The 18,250-nt window shown below is 33.9% G+C and overlaps 1 protein-coding gene across 2 annotated transcripts in view; it reads left to right on the forward strand.

The window, feature by feature from the left end:
* Nucleotides 1–18,250, forward strand: part of LOC148954103 (metabotropic glutamate receptor 8-like) — a 437,295-nt gene that overhangs the window by 304,987 nt on the left and 114,058 nt on the right. The gene's annotated exons all lie outside the window — the stretch shown is intronic.

An 18,250-nucleotide genomic window follows, 5' to 3' on the forward strand; every position in this document is an offset into this window, starting at 1 on the left:
TTCACGGCGTTAGTGTTAGCGTTAGCGGGCTGCTTCTGTTGGATTTGGACTTTAATTAAATAAAAAAAAAACAAGTTTTTTAAACTGAAAGTAAGGAGCGACATTAAAACTTAAAACGAACAGAAATTATTCCGTATATGAAAGGGGCTGTCTCCTCCTCAACGCCTCGCTCTTTACGCTAAAGTTTTTTATTGTTTTAAAAAATAAAGTTGTGAGACAGAGTCAAACTTTAGCGTAAACAGCGAGGCGTTGAGGAGGGGATAGCCCCTTTCATATACAGAATAATTTCTGTTCGTTTTAAGTTTTAATGTCGCTCCTTAATTTCAGTTTAAAAATCATTTTTTTTAATTAATTTCTGATCGTTTTTTAGTTAATGCAGCTTTTATTTTGGCTTTCTGTCATTAAATAAGTAAACAAAATTTGCATAGAAATTTTACTTTTCTTTTGCTAAATGGATGTCTAAATTTGGTTATGACGTAATTTACAAATTAACTTACGTAACTAACTTCTATATTCGTATATTTTTCTTCTGGCAAAAAATACAAAGTTGCAGATTTTTGCAGATATGAGCTTGAAATCTATGTAATAGGGTTTTCTGATACGCTGAATCTGACGGTGCGATTTTCATTAAAATTCTTTCACTTGTAGGGGATGTTTCCCCCCTCTTTAAAAAATCGGGTAAATTTTCTCAGGCTCGTAGCCTTTGATGAGTAATGCTAAACTTAATACAATTTATATATTTAGAATCAGCATTATAAACACATTCTTTTGATACATTTATTGACATCGAAATTCCGTTTTTAAAAGTTTCGATTACTATTGAGCCGTATCGCTTGTTTTTTTATTGTTTTTTTTATTACGTATATGTTATTACGTATATGAGGGGGTTCTGGCCTTAGTCAATACCACGCTCTTTACGCTAAAAGTTTAAAAAAAATTTTGATTCACAAACCCCTGAATCACAAAGGCCGTTTAATTAGAATAGATAGCTCTTTTGAAAGCACTAAAAAAAACTGTAGCGTAAACAGGGAGGTATTGACTTGGGGGAGAACTCCATCACATACGTTGTAATTTCTGTTCGTTTTAAGTTCTAATGTTGCTTCTTACTTTCAGTTGAAAAAACTTGTTTTTTTATTTAATTTCTGATCGTTTTTTAAATAATGCTTGGAAATCCGGCTCCCCCTTCATAGAAATGTCCCTTACCCCAAAGAAACATCCTCCATGGAAAGATTCTCCAGAGTAACCCCCTCCTCTAGCCCCCCCCTCCAGAAAAAAATCCTTCCTGAAAATGTCTGTATACTTCCCAATAACCAATAAATAATGCTGGCAAGTCCGGCGCCGCCTTCATGGCAATTTCCCTTCCCCCATGAAAACTTCCTTCATGGTTAGATCCTCCAATATAACCCCCAATAAAAAAAAAACCGTAGGATTTACAGCGTTGTCGAGTTGATCTAATGAGCTTGAAAATTAGTTTAGATTATATCTAATTTACAAATAAACATAAAACACCTTTATTTTCGTTAATTCGTACAATGAAAACCAATAAAAGCAATAGCGATTACTAGAAAGTCAAGTAACCCGTGCACAATGGTTTAATTATTTAAATCAAAATAATTAAAAAGTAATATACACATAAATAAAGAACCCGGCAAAAAGTAAATTCAGAAGAAAAAAAAGATAAAAAAAAGAAGAAGAAGAAATCCTGCTATGATAATCATCAACAACCTTCTCTCATCCTGTAACATCTAATTAAATTTAAAAAACGAGTGTTGTTGCTGCTTTTCCATAGCAAAGTGGCAATTTCCAATAAGTTTTAGAACAAAACAACAACTTATTACTGAAAGGAGTTTCATTTATTTGAGCGAAATCCTGAGAGAGCTAATCAAAGGCAACGCTATAGCGTTGCCTATAGTAAAGGCCATACGGCTCCAATGTTTTATTATTATTTTTTCCAGAGGCACTTCATATAGAAGGAGTTGTCGTAAAAACTTCAAAGGGGGCTCATTCGATTGGAAATCGAGAGTTCTAGTGCCCTTACTAATAGTCGAAAGTGATTGGAGGACAACTAGCCCCCCCCCACACCCATCATTCCCCCAAACACATCCAATCAAAATTTTGAGATAGCCATTTTATTCAGCGTAGTTGATTTCCAAATAGAAAATATGTTTTTGAGGAGGACACTCCCCCACAACCCTCAGGGCAAGGGTTTTAAGTTATAATCTGGGGGCATATAAGGTTTTTACAGAAGGTATTGTCGTAGAAACTTCAAAAAATGCTCATTCGATTGGAAATTCAAAGGGCTAGTGCTCTTTTTAGCAGTCAAAAGTGATTTGAGGGCAACTAACCCCCCTCTCACGCCCACCTTTTCTCAAAACACATCCAATCAAAATTTTGAGACAGCAATTTTATTAAACCTAGTTTTAAGTTCTACAAATTAGGTCTTTGAGGATGGCAACTCCCCCATAGCCCTCAGGGCAAGGGTTGTAAGTTATGCCCTGGGGACATAGAAGGTTTTTTATAGACAACGTAGTCGTAGAAACTTCAGAAAGGGCTCATCCAATTGGAAATCTAAATGGCTAGTTCCCTGTTGAAAACTATATGTTTCTTGAACAGTATTGGAAAGTATAAACAACATCAAATTGAATATTTGATGCATAATGATATTAATTGTTGAAAGATCCATCAGTTCAAAAACTTATTTCACTGTAATTGTATTTTTATTTTCAATACTGTAAGAACTAGAAAAGAAAATATTTGCAATATAATCCGTTTTCAGTTAATCGCCAATGACGCAGTAGGCTTTTGGTTTTTATTTACAGTTAGGAGAGGAGGCAGTACCCAAACGCTTGTTTGTAGGGAAACTGTACTCGTCTTTAAGAACTTTAAAAAGAGCTAATAAATTACACTTAATATTTGATATACGTATAATGTTATTAATTGCTGAAAGCTCATCAGTTCAAAATGTTACTATAATTTTAATGTTTATTTTCAATGTTAAGTACAAAAGAAAATATTTGTCATAAAATTGGTTTTCAGTAAAGCACCAATGACGCAGTAGGTTTTAGACTTTTACAATGAGAGAAGGAGGTCATACCCAAACTCTTGTTTGTGGTGATTTTTGTTCGTTTCAAGCTTGATTTGCATATTCAATTTAAGTTTGATTCGTTTTAAGATTTATTTATTAATTTACACTAATATCTATTGTATGTTCGTTTGCATTGATTGTTATTTAATTTCTGTTCGTTTTTAGTTTCATTTATACTTCAATAGGCAATTTTTTTTTTTTTTAAGCTTGATGTTCATATTCAATCTAAGCATTACTCGCTTTAAGATCTATTTATTCATTTATATTATTACTTGTTGTATGTTTTTGCTATGATTGTTTATTTAATTTCTGTTCGTTTTTGGTTTCATTTATTCTTTAATAGTAATTTCTGGTCGTTTTGAGTTTGAATTTTAAAAGGTATTTGTATCTACTGAACTTAAGTTTAAAAGGGCCTTTACTTTTCTTTGAATAACTTATTTTTCGGAAAGTTTTTTTTTTTAATTAATCGATCTAGAAATATCGGAACGCTAGTTAAACAATCCTTTAGTTTCAAAGATGCGAAGCGGTGTCCCTAAATGTCGCTGAACATCCTATTCCAAATGAATGGATACCCTAGGCAGTGCAATAGCGCTGCCTAAGTAAAGAACGATGTTGACATAATATTTTTTTTTTTTTTTTTTTTGTTAGACTATGGCACTTCGTATGGAAGGAGTTGTCGTAGAAACTTCGAAAAGGGCTCATTTGATGGGAAATTAGAAGGGCTTGTGCTCTTTTTAATAACCGAAAGTGATTGGAAGGCAACTAACGCTCCTTCCGCGCCCACCATTTCCCCAAACACGTCCAATCAACATTTTGAGATTGCCATTTTGTTTAACTTAGTTCAAAGGTCCGGAAATTATGTCTTTGAGGATGACACCCCCCCCACAGCCCTCAGGGCCAGGGTTGTAAGTTATGCCTTGAGGGCAAGTAAGGTTTTAATAGAAAGCGTTATCATAGAAACTTCAAAAAGGGCTTATTCTATTGGAAATTGAAATGGCTAGTGCCCTTTTTAATAGTAGAAAGTGATTGGAGAACAAGTAACACTCCTCTCACGCCCACCATTTTCCCAAATACATACAATCAAAATTTTGAGATAACCATTTTGTTCAACGTAGCTAAAAGTTCTGGAGATTAGATCTTTGAGGATGGCAAGTTCCCCCAAAGCCCCTCGGGCAAGGGTTGTAAGTCATGCACTGGGGACATATAAGGTTTTTTATAGAAATTGTTGTAGTAGAAACTTCAAAAAGGGCTCATTTGATTGGAAATTGAGAAGACTAGTGCCCTTTCTAATAGTCGAAAGTGATTGGAGGACATCTAACCCCGCTCTCACGCCCACCATTTCCCCAAACACATCCAATCAAAATATTTATATAGAAATTTTGTTCAACGTAGTTGAAAGGTACAGAAATTATCTTATTGAGGATGACAATCCCCCCCCCCCACAGCCCTCATGGTAAGGGTTGTAAGTTATACCTTGGGGGCATATAAGGCTTTTATAGAAAGCATTGTCGTAGAACTTCAAAAAGGGCTCATTCGATTGAAAATTGGAAGGGCTAGTGCCCATTTTAATAGTCGAAAGTGATTGGAGGGTAACTAACCCCCGTCTTACGCCCACCATTTCCCCGAACACATCCAATCAAAATTTTGAGATGACAAACTTTGTGGATGACGAATCCCCCACAGCCCCCGGGGCAAAAGCTGTAAGTTATGCCCTGGAGGCATATAAGGTTTTTATAGAAAGTCTTGTCGTAGAAACTTAAAAAGGGCACAGTCAATTGGAAATTTAATGGGCTAGGTCCCTTTTTAATAGTCAAAAGCTATCGGAGGGTGAATGCCCCCCCCCCCTCATCATTTCCCCAAACACTTCCGATCCACATTTTGATATAGCCATTTTTTTAGCGTAGTTGAATGGTCCGGAAATTATGTCTTTGACTATGAAAACCCCCCAGAGCCCTCAGGGCTAAGGTTGTAAGTTTTGCCCTGGGAGCATATAAGGTTTTCATAGAAAGCGTTGTCGTAAAAACTTCAAAAGGGGCTCATTCGATTGAAAATTGAGAGGTTTATTGCCCTTTTTAATAGTCGAAAGTAATCGGAGAATTAATCACCCCCTTCACGCCCATCATTTCCCCAAACATTTCCGATCAACATTTTGATATGGCCATTTTATTCAAGGTAGTTGAAAGATCTGAAAATTATGTCTTTGAGGATGACAATCCCCCCCCCCCCCGATATCCCTCAGTACAGGGGTAGTAAGTTATGCCCTTGGGGTATATAGGTTTTGTATCGAAAGTTTTGTCGTATTTTGAGAAGGCTAGTGCCTTTTTATTAGTCAAAAGCGCTCGGAGGTTGAATGCCCCCCACGCCCATCATTTCTTCAGACACTTCCAATCAAAATTTTGAGATAGTCAGTTCGTTCAGCGTATTTGAAAGGTCTGAAAAATATGTCTTTGAGGATAACAAATCCCCCAGCCCTCAGGGCAAGGGTTGTAAGTTTATGTCCTGGAGGCACATAATGTTTTATAAAAAGCGTGGTCATATAAACATCGGAGGGGGCTCATTAGCTTGGTAATCAGGCGCTTTAGTGCTCTTTTTAAGAGTCAAAGTGATCGGATAGCAGCTACCTCCCCCCCCCCCACAAACACACATCGTATTGTCCCGAAATTCATCTAATAGGAATTTTGACATAGCCATTCTATTCAAAATAGTCTGAATTTTGTCATAGCCATTCTATTCAAAATAGTCTAAATATTATATAACAAGGTTTCTGGGGTTGAAACAAACCCCAGAGATTAGAGGCAAGAGTTGCAAGTTATGCCCAGGGGATATTTAAAAAATTTATGGAAGGGACGATTGTTTAACTTTAGAAGAGACTCATTTGGTTGAAAATATCCCCAGCGCCCTGGGGATAGGGTTGTGACTTATTTTATGAGGGCATATAATATTTTAATTGAATGGGCGGTCGTATAAACAAAAGATGGGGCTTATTTGATTTGAAATTGGAAGTTATAGGGTCCTTTTTAAAAGTCAAAGTGATTTGAAATCAAACAGCCCCTCCCCCCTCCAAGCTCAGCATTTGCCTTAAAACCTCCAATCAAAATGTGGAGACACCTAGTTTATTTATTTTAGTTGAAGGATTTAGAAATCATGTCTGTGAGGAATACAACCACCCCCTCCCTCTAAAGCTCTCAGGGAAAGGGCTATAAGTTATGCCCTTGGGACATATAAGGTTCTTATAAAAAGGGTGGTCGTATATGCTTTGGAGGGGGCTCATTGGATTGGTAATTATTGCCCTTTTTAAGAGTCATAGTGATCAGCGCGCAGCTACTCTCCCCCCCCCCATTTACACACACAAAAACACGTCGTGTTTTCCTGAGATAAAAAATTAACAAAGAGAGAAAAAACTCAATGAAAAAACGACAAACGAGACTGCGGCCAGAATAAAGATCTTTCGGATCTTTCATTTTCTGAAATGTATCCAATAGATATTTTGATACAGTCCTTTTATTCAAAATAGTTCAAATATCATATAAGAAGGCTTTTGAGGTTAATAAAAACCACCACAGGCTTTGGGCGAGGGTTTTAAGTTATGCCCCAGGGGCATTTAAGGTTCTTATGGAAGGGATGCTTGTATAAACTTCAGAGGTGGCTCATTTGGTTGAAATTGAAAGTTTTAGTTTCATTTTAAGAGTCAATATTGATGGAGGTCAAGTAGCACCCACCCACCACACAACTATCCCTCTTTTCACAAAATGCATCTGATTGAAATTTTGCTATGGCAATTTTGTTTAAAATAGTTCAAACAACATTTAACAATGCTTCCAGGGCTGGCAAAACCCCCCAGAGCCCTGGGGCAAGGGCTTGAAGTTAGGCCCTGAGGGCATATTAAGGTTTTTTATGGAATGGGTGGTCGTATTAAATTCAGATGGGTCTCATTTTATTTTAAATTGGAAGTTATAGTGCCCTTTTTAAGAGTCAAAGTGATTAGAGAACCCCCCCCACGCCCATCATTTTCCATAACAAATATCCAAACAAAGTTTTGAAACATCAATTTTTTCAGTATTGGTGAAAGGATCAGCAATTAAACGTAGCAAGAGTTGTAGTAGCAGTAGTAGCACTAGTAGCAGTATGCAAATAGCACCTTTTTTCAACACCCCCTTCAACACACGTTTAAATTTTTAACTAAATACGATCAACCGGTCCTGAAGCATTGCTCTACATCCTTTTGACAACTTATATGGACATAGTGTGTTTCGATTTATTTCAATACAGTTACAATATTGCCCAATTTCACTTTAATACCCTTAGGTTTATTAGTTGTAGTAGTAGCACCAGTAAATATAATAGTAGCAGTAAGAGTACAGTTAATAGTAGTAGTCTTAGCTTAGCAGCAGTAGCTGTAGGAGTAGAAGCATTAGTATTGTGATGTAAATAATGTCTTTTGGTTGGTTTAACATCCCTCACAACAAGCGTTGTAAGTTTTGATTTCACACATGAAACTGTTCCTAAAATATTGCTGATATGCCCTTTTGACAACCAGCATGCTGATTGCAGGTTATCATCCGTGTACAACAGAAATATTCTCCAAAAAATTTCACCTTCATACCTTCATGGGTTGTGGATTCTAAACTAGCCCGAAGACACTGTGTGCATTCATTTAATGCTGCTTCTACGGTTACCTTAACTAACGACACTAATGGCATTAAGTTGAAACTTCTAGGGAACGTTTAGGCGGCGTTTCAATTAAACGAAAAACCTTATGCATGCAGGTATTAAAAGGGTATATAAGGACATAGGAATAGGCAGCGATGCTCTATCATAGCTAGCAGTAACATTGATATTTTAAAGGAGCTAATTTCATTGAAAATTGAAAGTTCTACTGCCTTATTAAGAGTTAAAAGTGATAGCCCCAAAGAAAAAACTAGATGTATTGGAGCAATGAAGCTCCTACCAAAGTCAGGAAATACTGAAGAACTGGAGACCTGTAAATTTAACAAACTGCGAATATCGGAATCCTCACCAAAGATCTTGCAAACTAACTAAAAAAGGTATTTGCTAAGTTGCTAAGTAAGCGACAAAAAGGAGGATTAGACGGAAGGAAAACAGCTGATGTTCTAAGAGCAATATGAAACGTAATACGGGATGGAAAAAAAAAAACGAGGAAAAAGGGAAATACAGAATCACAAGCTTTGACATTCAAAATACATTTGACAAAATAAGAAGAACAATCTTACTTATTATACTAGTGGCATACGGTTTTTGTAAAGAGTTTATCGAATGGATAAAAAAGACCTTGGAGAAAATAGAACAGACAATTGTGATAGGTAATGTGGAAAGCGATAGCTTTCAAGCAGAGACAGGAGTGAGACAGGGGTGCCCATTAAGCTCTTTATTGTTCGAAATATATATTAACCCTTTGGTGCGATATTTGGAGCAATAGATACAAGGAATCGAGATAGGAGGAACCCAACAAAAGATAGAAGGATTTGTCGACGACCTCACGACTTTCATGGAAACAGACATGGATTAATTATGAGCTCCACATTGTAAAACTAAGTACTGCGATTTGTTCAAACTAGAATTAAACAAGGAAAAATGCGAAGTCCTGTGTTTAAGCAAAGAAGAACCTCAATTTATTGGTAGGATAGAAAGGAAAGATGAAATAAAGGTTTTAGTTATAAGATGGAGAAAAATATGGAAAGAGACGGAAAAAGTAAACTGGGCTCAAACCCTGCAGAAGTTTCAGTCGTCACTTGTTTACGGCTATCGAAGAGCCTTCACAATATTTCAAAAAGTTCAGTACGTTAAAAGGAGGATTAGATGGACGGAAAACAGCTGATGTTCTAAGAGCCACACGAAACGTAATAAACGGAATGGAAAAAAACAAGGAAAAAGGGAAATACAGAATCACAAGCTTTGACATTCAAAAAGCATTTGACAAAATAAGAAGAACAATCCTACTTATTATTCTAGTGGCATACGGTTTTTGTACAGAGCTTATCGAATGGATAAAAAAGACCTTGGAGAAAATAGAACAGACAATTGTGGAAAGCGATAGCTTTCAAGCAGAGACAGGAGTGAGACAGAGATACCCATTAAGCTTTTTATTGTTCTAAATATATATTGACCCTTTGTTGTGATATTTGGATCAAGAGATACAAGGAATCGAGATAGGAGGAACCCAACAAAAGATAGAAGGATTTGTCGACGACCTCACGATTTTCACGGAAACAGACATGGATTATTTACGAGCTCTGCATTGTATAACTAAGTACTGGGATTTGTTCAAACTAGAATTAAACAAGGAAAAATGCGAAGTCCTGTGTTTAAGCGAAGAAGAACCTCAATTTATTGGTAGGATAGAAAGGAAAGATGAAATAAAGGTTTTAGGTATCCAATGGAGAAAAACATGGAAAAAGACGGAAAAAGTAAACTGGGCTAAAACCCTGCAGAAGTTTCAATCGTCACTTGCTTACGGCTATGGAAGAGCCTTCACAATATTTCAAAAAGCTCAGTATGTTAATCTTTACTGTTGTCCAGTGATATGAGTAGTATGCTAAGTATGGATTTGCTCGGTTTATGTTCCTTCCTGTGCTATTTGCTTGGTTTACGTTCCTTGGCACCTTTCCAGAGCATGTACTTATGGATTTGCTTGGTTTATGTCCCTTCCTGTGCTATTTGCTTGGTTTACGTTCCTTGGCACCTTTCCAGAGTAGGTACTTAAGTAGAAAGACCTCATGAGGTCCCACGATTACACCCATATATGGGCATAGACTCCCTAGGGAGAACACCTGTGTTGTCAGCCCCGATCCCAGACCATATATGGGCATGGAATCCCCAGGGAGAACAGGATTCCGAGAAACTGGAGTTCGCCCAGGAGAATTGTTTCCGGGCGAAGTTTATTAATGTATTTGGTGTTCGTCCAGGAAAATTGTTTCCGGGCGAAGTAAATTAATGTCTGACAGATGATGTTAAGGTTGATTGATTTGTCACGAAAGGGGAATTTATTTGTTGTTTCTAAGGGGAATTATTGATCTACGAAAGGGGAATTAATTTGTTGTTTCTAAGGGGAATTATTGATTCAAGAAAGGGGAATTAATTTGTTGTTTCTAAGGTGAATTATTGATCTACGAAAGGGGAATTAATTTGTTGTTTGTAAGGGGGATTATTGATTCACGAAAGGGGAATTAATTTGTTGTTTCTAAGGGGAATTATTGATTCAAGAAAGGGGAATTAATTTGTTGTTTCTAAGGGGGAGGTGGAGAAGAATGTTTTGATCTTAGAGATGAAGAGATTAACGCGGGAAAAGGTTTCCTAGGAATTTCAAATGTGACATCGCAGGGATGTCAAAACAAAGGGAACACGCTGAAATTACGTTTAGAGATTATTTGGGCGAAACCGTTTTAGGCATTTTACGGATTATTAGGGCGAAACCGTCTTAGGCATTTTATGGAATTATTTGGGCGAAACAGTTTGAGGCATTTTAGAAGATGATTTGAGACACAAAAGGGCCCCATCCCCCCAACTTTTGGCTCCCCCTAGAATATATTTTTCAGAACAAGTTCTTTATGTAATGTCCTTCCTAAACCAATTTTACAAGTTGAAGTACCCATCCTTTTCACCCACAACTTTACTTTACAGCTTTTGGGCCCCAAGTCCTACCCCTATCCCTCAACCCTATCCCTCCAAACCTCCCTCCAACCCCTCCACCTCCTCCCTTCCACCAACCCCCCCCAAAACTTTTTTGAGTTTTTTGTTTCTTTTTTGAGTTTTTTTTTAGTTTTTTTTTTTTAACTTTTTTTTTACATCTCATAGAATGTCTTGAAACACACTTAAAACACAAGAAATTCATATTTAATATTTTCCAACTTCAAAATGGGAATGATATAGATATGTGTGTCGCAACTTTTACTATTAGAAAAATAATGTTTGTAGTGACCAATTTTTTTTTTTTTTTTTTTAAATCTTAGAATGTCATGAAACACACTTAAAAAACAAGTTTTTTAAGCCTAAGTAAAGCCTAACTTTATGTATTGTTTTCAAAGGCATTTCAGAGCAACTTCTTTTTATAATTTCCCTCCAAAACCCATTTTACAAGTTGCAGCATCCATCCTTTTCACCCACAACTTTACTTTACAGCTTTTTGGATACATCAACACCAAGCAATACTATTCAAAAGGCATTTCAGAGCAAGTTCTTTACGTAGTATCCTTCCTAAACACATTTTACAAGTTGAAGTACCCATCTTTTTCACCCACAACTTTACTTTACAGCTTTTTGGTTACCTCAACACCAAGCAATACTTTTCAAAAGGCATTTCAGAGGAAGTTCTTTTCATAATGTCCATCCTAAACCTATTTTACAACTTGAAGCATCCATCTCTTTCACTCACAACTTTACTTTACAGCTTTTCGGATATCTCAACACCAAGCAATACTTTTCAAAGGCATTTCAGAGCAAGTTCCTTTCATAATGTCCCTCCTAAACCCATTTTACAAGTTGAAGTACCCATCCTTTTCACCCACAACTTTACTTTACAGCTTTTTGGATGCCTCAACACCAAGCAATACTTTCAAAAGGCATTTCAGAGCAAGTTCTTTTCTTAATGTCCCTCCTAACCCCATTTTACAAGTTGAAGTACCCATCCTTTTCACCCACAACTTTACTTTACAGCTTTTTGGATACCTCAACACCAAACAATACTTTTTTTTACATCAGAATGTCATGAAACACTCAAAACACAAAAAATTCACATTTAATATTTTCCAACTTCAAAATGGGCACACACACAAAACCTTACACACACACACACACACAAACACAAACAAAAACACACACACACAAAAAAACAAACACACACACACAAAAATACACAAACACAAAAACACATACACACACACACACAAAACTTACTCACACACACAAACTTACACACACACAGAAACTTAGACAAACACAAAAACTTAATAACGCACAAAAATACTTAGACACACACAAAAACTTACACAGACACACAAAAACTTAGACACACACAAAAACTTACACAGACACACAAAAAAACTTACACACACACAAAAACTTACACAAGAACAAAAACTTACACACACACACACAAAAACTTACACACACACACAAAAATTTACACCCACACAAAAACTTACACAAACACAAAAACTTACACACACACAAAAAACTTACAAACACACAAAAACTTACACACACACACAAAAACAAAAAATAACAAACACACAAAAAAAAAAACACACACACAAAAAAACATAAACAAAAGCACAAAAATTTACACACACAAACACATAAACTTACACACACACACACAAATTTACCCACACACAAAAACTTACACACACATAAAAACTTACAAACACACAAAAAACTTACGCACACACACAAAAACTTACACACACACAAGAATTTGCACAAAAACTTACACACACACAAAAAAACTTACACACACACAAAAACTTACACACACACAAAAACTTATACACACACAAAAAAATACACAAACACACAAACTTACAAACACAAAAAAAACTTACAAACACAAAAAAAATTACACACACACAAAAATCTTACACACACACAAATAAACTTACACACACAAAAAAACTTACACACACACACACAAAAACTAACAAATACTCAAAAACTTACACACATAAACTTACACACACACAAAAACTTACACACATAAACTCAAACACACACACAAAAATTTACACACACACAAAAACTTACACACACACAAAAACTTACACACACACAAAAACTTACACACACAAAAAAAATTACACACACACAAAAAAAACACAAACAAAAAAAAACTTACACAAACAAAAAAAAAAAAAAAAACAAAAAATCTTACACACACACAAAAACTTGAAAACAAACAAAAAATTACACACACAAAAAAAATTACACACCCACACAAAAAATTAAAAACACAAACAAAAAAATTACGCACACAAAAACTAACACACAAAAAGAACCTTACACACACACAGAAACTTACACAAACACACAAACTTACACACACAAAAAAAATTACATGCATACACAAAAAAAACTTTTACACACAAAAACTTACAAACACACAGAAACTCACACGCACATAACAACTTACACACACACAAGAACTTACACACACACAAAAACTTACACACACAAAAAAACTTACACACACACACAAAAAATTACACACACACACAAAAACTTACACACACACAAAAACTTACACACACAAAAAAACTTACACACACACGAAAAAACTTACACAAACAAACAAACTTACACACACACAAAAAGCTTACAGACACAAAAAAACTTACACACACATAAAAACTTACACACACAAAAAAAAAACTTACACAAACACAAAAAACATACACACACACAACAAATTACACACACACAAAAAAAACAAACAAAAACACAAAAACATAAACAAATAAAAAAAAATACACACACACAAAAAAACTTACACACAAACACACAAAAACTTACACACACACACAAAAACTTACACACACACACACAAACTTACACTCACACAAAAACTTACACACACACAAAAACTTACACACACACACACAAACTTACAAAGACAAAAAAATTAACATACACAAAGAAACTTACACACACAAAAAAAATTAAACACAACCAAAAAAAATTAAACACAAAAAAAAACTTACACACACACAAAAACTTACACACACACAAAAACTAAAAACCAAAAAAAAAAAATAACACAAACACAAAAAATCTTACACACACACAAAACTTAAACAAACATAACAAATTACACACACGCAAAAACTTACACACACACACAAACTTACACACACACAAAAACTTACACACACACACACACATAAACTAACACAAATAAAAAAAATAAAACACACTTAGGAACATACACACACACAAAAAAAACTTAAAAAAACAAAAACTTACACACACACACAAAAACACACACACACAAAAAAACAAACAAACAAACAAAAAAATAAAAACACAAAAAAATTTACACACACAAAAAATTACACACACACACACAAAAAACTTACACACACACACAAAACTACAGACACACAAACACAAAAACTTACACACACAAAAAAACTAACACACAAAAAATTAAAAGCACAAAAAAACTTAAACACAATAAAAAAATTACACACACACAAAAAAAACTAAAACAAAAAAAAAATTACACACACACACACACACAAACACACACACAAAAAAACAAACACACACACACAAAACTAACAAAAACAAAAAAACTTACACAAACAAACAAAATTAAACAAACGAAAAACAAAAAATTACACACACAAAAACTCAAACACAAAAAGAAACAAACACACACAAAAAAACAAAAAAAAACACAAAAACAAAAAAAAACAAAAAAAATTACACACATAACCTTACAAATAAAAAAAATTTAACAAACATAAACTCACACACACACAGACAAACTTAAACACACAAAAAAACTTACACACACAAAAAAACTTACACACACACACAAACTTACACACAAACAAAAAATTACACACACACACAAAAACCTACACAAAAACACTCATACAAAAACGTACACACACACAAAAAAACTTAAACACACAATAAAACTAACACAAACAAAAAAAATTTTAAACACAAAAAAACTTACAAAAACAAAAAAAAAAATACACACACACACAAAAAACTAACCCACACATAAAATTACAAACACACAGAAACTTAAACACACACATAAACTTACACACATAAACTCACACACACAAACAAAAACTTACACAAACACAAAAAATTAAAAACACACAAAAACTTACACACACACAAAAACTTACACACACACAAAAACTTACACATACACACAAAAAACTAAAACACACAAAAACTTAAACATACACAAAAACTTATTCACACAAAAAAAAAATTACACACAGACAAAAACTTACACACACACAAAAACTTACACACACACAAAAACTTACACACACACAAAAACTTACACAAACACAAACAAAAACTAACAAACACACACAAAACTTACCAACACAAATAAACTTTCAAACACACATAAAAAACTGCAAAAAAAAAAAAATAATACACACAAAAAAAACCTACACACACACACAAAAAATTACACAAACACACACAAAAAATTACACACACACACACAAAAACATACAAACACACACACAAACCTAAAAACACAGACAAACTTAAAGACACACAAAAACATACACACACACAAAAATTTACATACACACAAAAACTTACACACACAAAAATATTTACATACACAAAATAAATTACACACACAAAAAAACTTACACACACACACACAAATACATACATACACACAAAAAAAACATTCACACACACAAAGAAAAAAAACCAAACACACACTATTTAACATACAAACATAAAATTAAACAACCACAAAAAAACTTACACACACAAAATAACTAACACACAAACATTCACTTATACAAACACACAAACTTACACACACACACACAAACTTACACACACACAAAAACTTACACACAAATACTTACACACAAACAAAAACTTACACATACAAACAAACATACACAAACACACAAAAACTTACACGCACACAAAAAAAACACACATAAAAAAACTTACACACAAACACAAACTTACACACACAAAAAAAATTAAAAACACAAAAAAAATTACACACACAAAAAAAAACTATTACACACAAAAAAATAAAAACACACAGGAACTTACATACACATAAAAACATAAACACACAGACAAAAACTTATACACACACACAAACTTACACACACACAAAAACTTACACACACATAAATACTTACACACACACACAAAAACTTACACAAACAAAAAAACTTACACACCAAAACAAACTTACACACACGCAAAAAACTTACACACACAAAAAATTACACACACACAAAAAAACTTACAAACACACAAAAACTTACACAAACACAAAAACTTACACACACCCAAAAACTTACACACGCACAAAATACTTACACATACACAAAAAACTTACACACACACAAAAAATTACACACACACAAAAAAAACTAACACACACTCAAAAACTTACACACAAAAAAAAACTTACACACACACACAAAAACTTGAACACAAACACACAAAAACTTACACACACGAATAAAAAATTACACACACACACACAAACTAACACTCACACACAAACTTACACAGACACAAAAATTTACACACACGCAAAAACTTACATACACACACAAAAACTTACATACACACAAAAACTTACACAAACACAAAAACTTACACACACACACAAAAACTTACACACACACAAAAAATTACACACACACAAAAACTTACACACACACAAAAACTAACACACACAAACAAAAACTTACACACACACACAAAAACTAACACACACACACTAAAACTTAAACACACATAAAAACAGACCCACAAATAAACACTTACAGACACACACAAACTTAAGCACACAAAAACAAATACACACGCACACAAAAATTAAGAAACACATAAAAACTTACACACAAAAACTTACACACACACATAATATAACCCAAAAACAAACAAGCTTACACACACAAAAACATACACACACACACAATATTACACACACACAAAAAAACTTACACACACACAATAACATACACACACACAAAAACATACACACACACAATAAATTACACAAACACACACAAAAAACTTACACACACACAAACACTTACACACACACACACACACAAACATACACACACAAAAAAACTTACACACAAAAACTAACACAAAAAAAATCTATTACACACACACACAAAGAATTACACACACACAAAAAAAAACATACACACACAAAAACATACACACACACAAAAAAAAACACACACACAAAAAAACTAAAAAACAAAAAAAAAAAAACAAGCAAACACAAAATAACAAAAACAAAAAAACAAACACAAACACAAAAAAATAACTAACACAAACACCCACACAAAAACACAAACAAAATTAAAGACACACAATAAAATACACACACAAAAACTTACACACACACAAAAACTTACACACATAAACTTACACACACACAAAAACTTACACACATAAACTTACACAAACACAAAAAAACATACACACACACACAAACTCACACACACAAAAAAAATTACACACACACACAAACTTACAAACACACAAAAACTTACACACACACACAAAAAACTTATACACACAAAAACTTACACATACACAAAAACTTACACACAGAAAAAAAACTTACACACACACAAAAACTTACACACACACATAAATAATTAAACACACAAAAAAACTTACACAAACACACAAAAAATTACACACACACAAAATAAACTAAAAAACACAAAAAAACTTACACACACACAAAAACTTACACACAAACAAAAACTTACACACAGAAACTCACACACACAAAAAAAAACTAAAAAACACACAAAAAATTAAACAAAAAAACAAACTTACACACACACAAAAAATTACACAAACAAAAAAAATTAAACACACACACAAAAAAATTACACACACAAATACTTACACACACACAAAAACTTAGTCACACAAAAAAAAACTTACACACAGACAAAAACTTACACACACACAAAAACATACTCACACACAAAAACTTTCACACACACAAAAAAACTTACACACACACAAAAACTTACAAACACACAAAAACTAACACACACATAAAAACTTACACACACACACAAAAACTTACACACACACAAAAAATTACACACAAAAAAAAACTTACACACACAAAAAAACTTACACACACACAAAAAAACTTACATACACACACAAAATCTTACACACACACACAAAAACTTAAACACACATAAAAAATAACACACAAAAAAAACCTGACAAACACAAAAAAACTAAAACACACACACACAAATACACACACACACACACAAAAACTTACACACAAAAAAAAACTTACACACATAAACTTACACACACACAAAAACTTACACACACACAAAAAAAAAACTTACACACACAAAAACTTACACACACACACAAACTTACACACACACAAAAAAACTTACACAA

Source organism: Artemia sp. Qi Xiang Cuo, chromosome 3 (genome assembly GCF_049724085.1).
Source record: "Artemia sp. Qi Xiang Cuo chromosome 3, ASM4972408v1, whole genome shotgun sequence".
Classification (NCBI taxonomy): Eukaryota; Metazoa; Arthropoda; class Branchiopoda; order Anostraca; family Artemiidae; genus Artemia; species Artemia sp. Qi Xiang Cuo.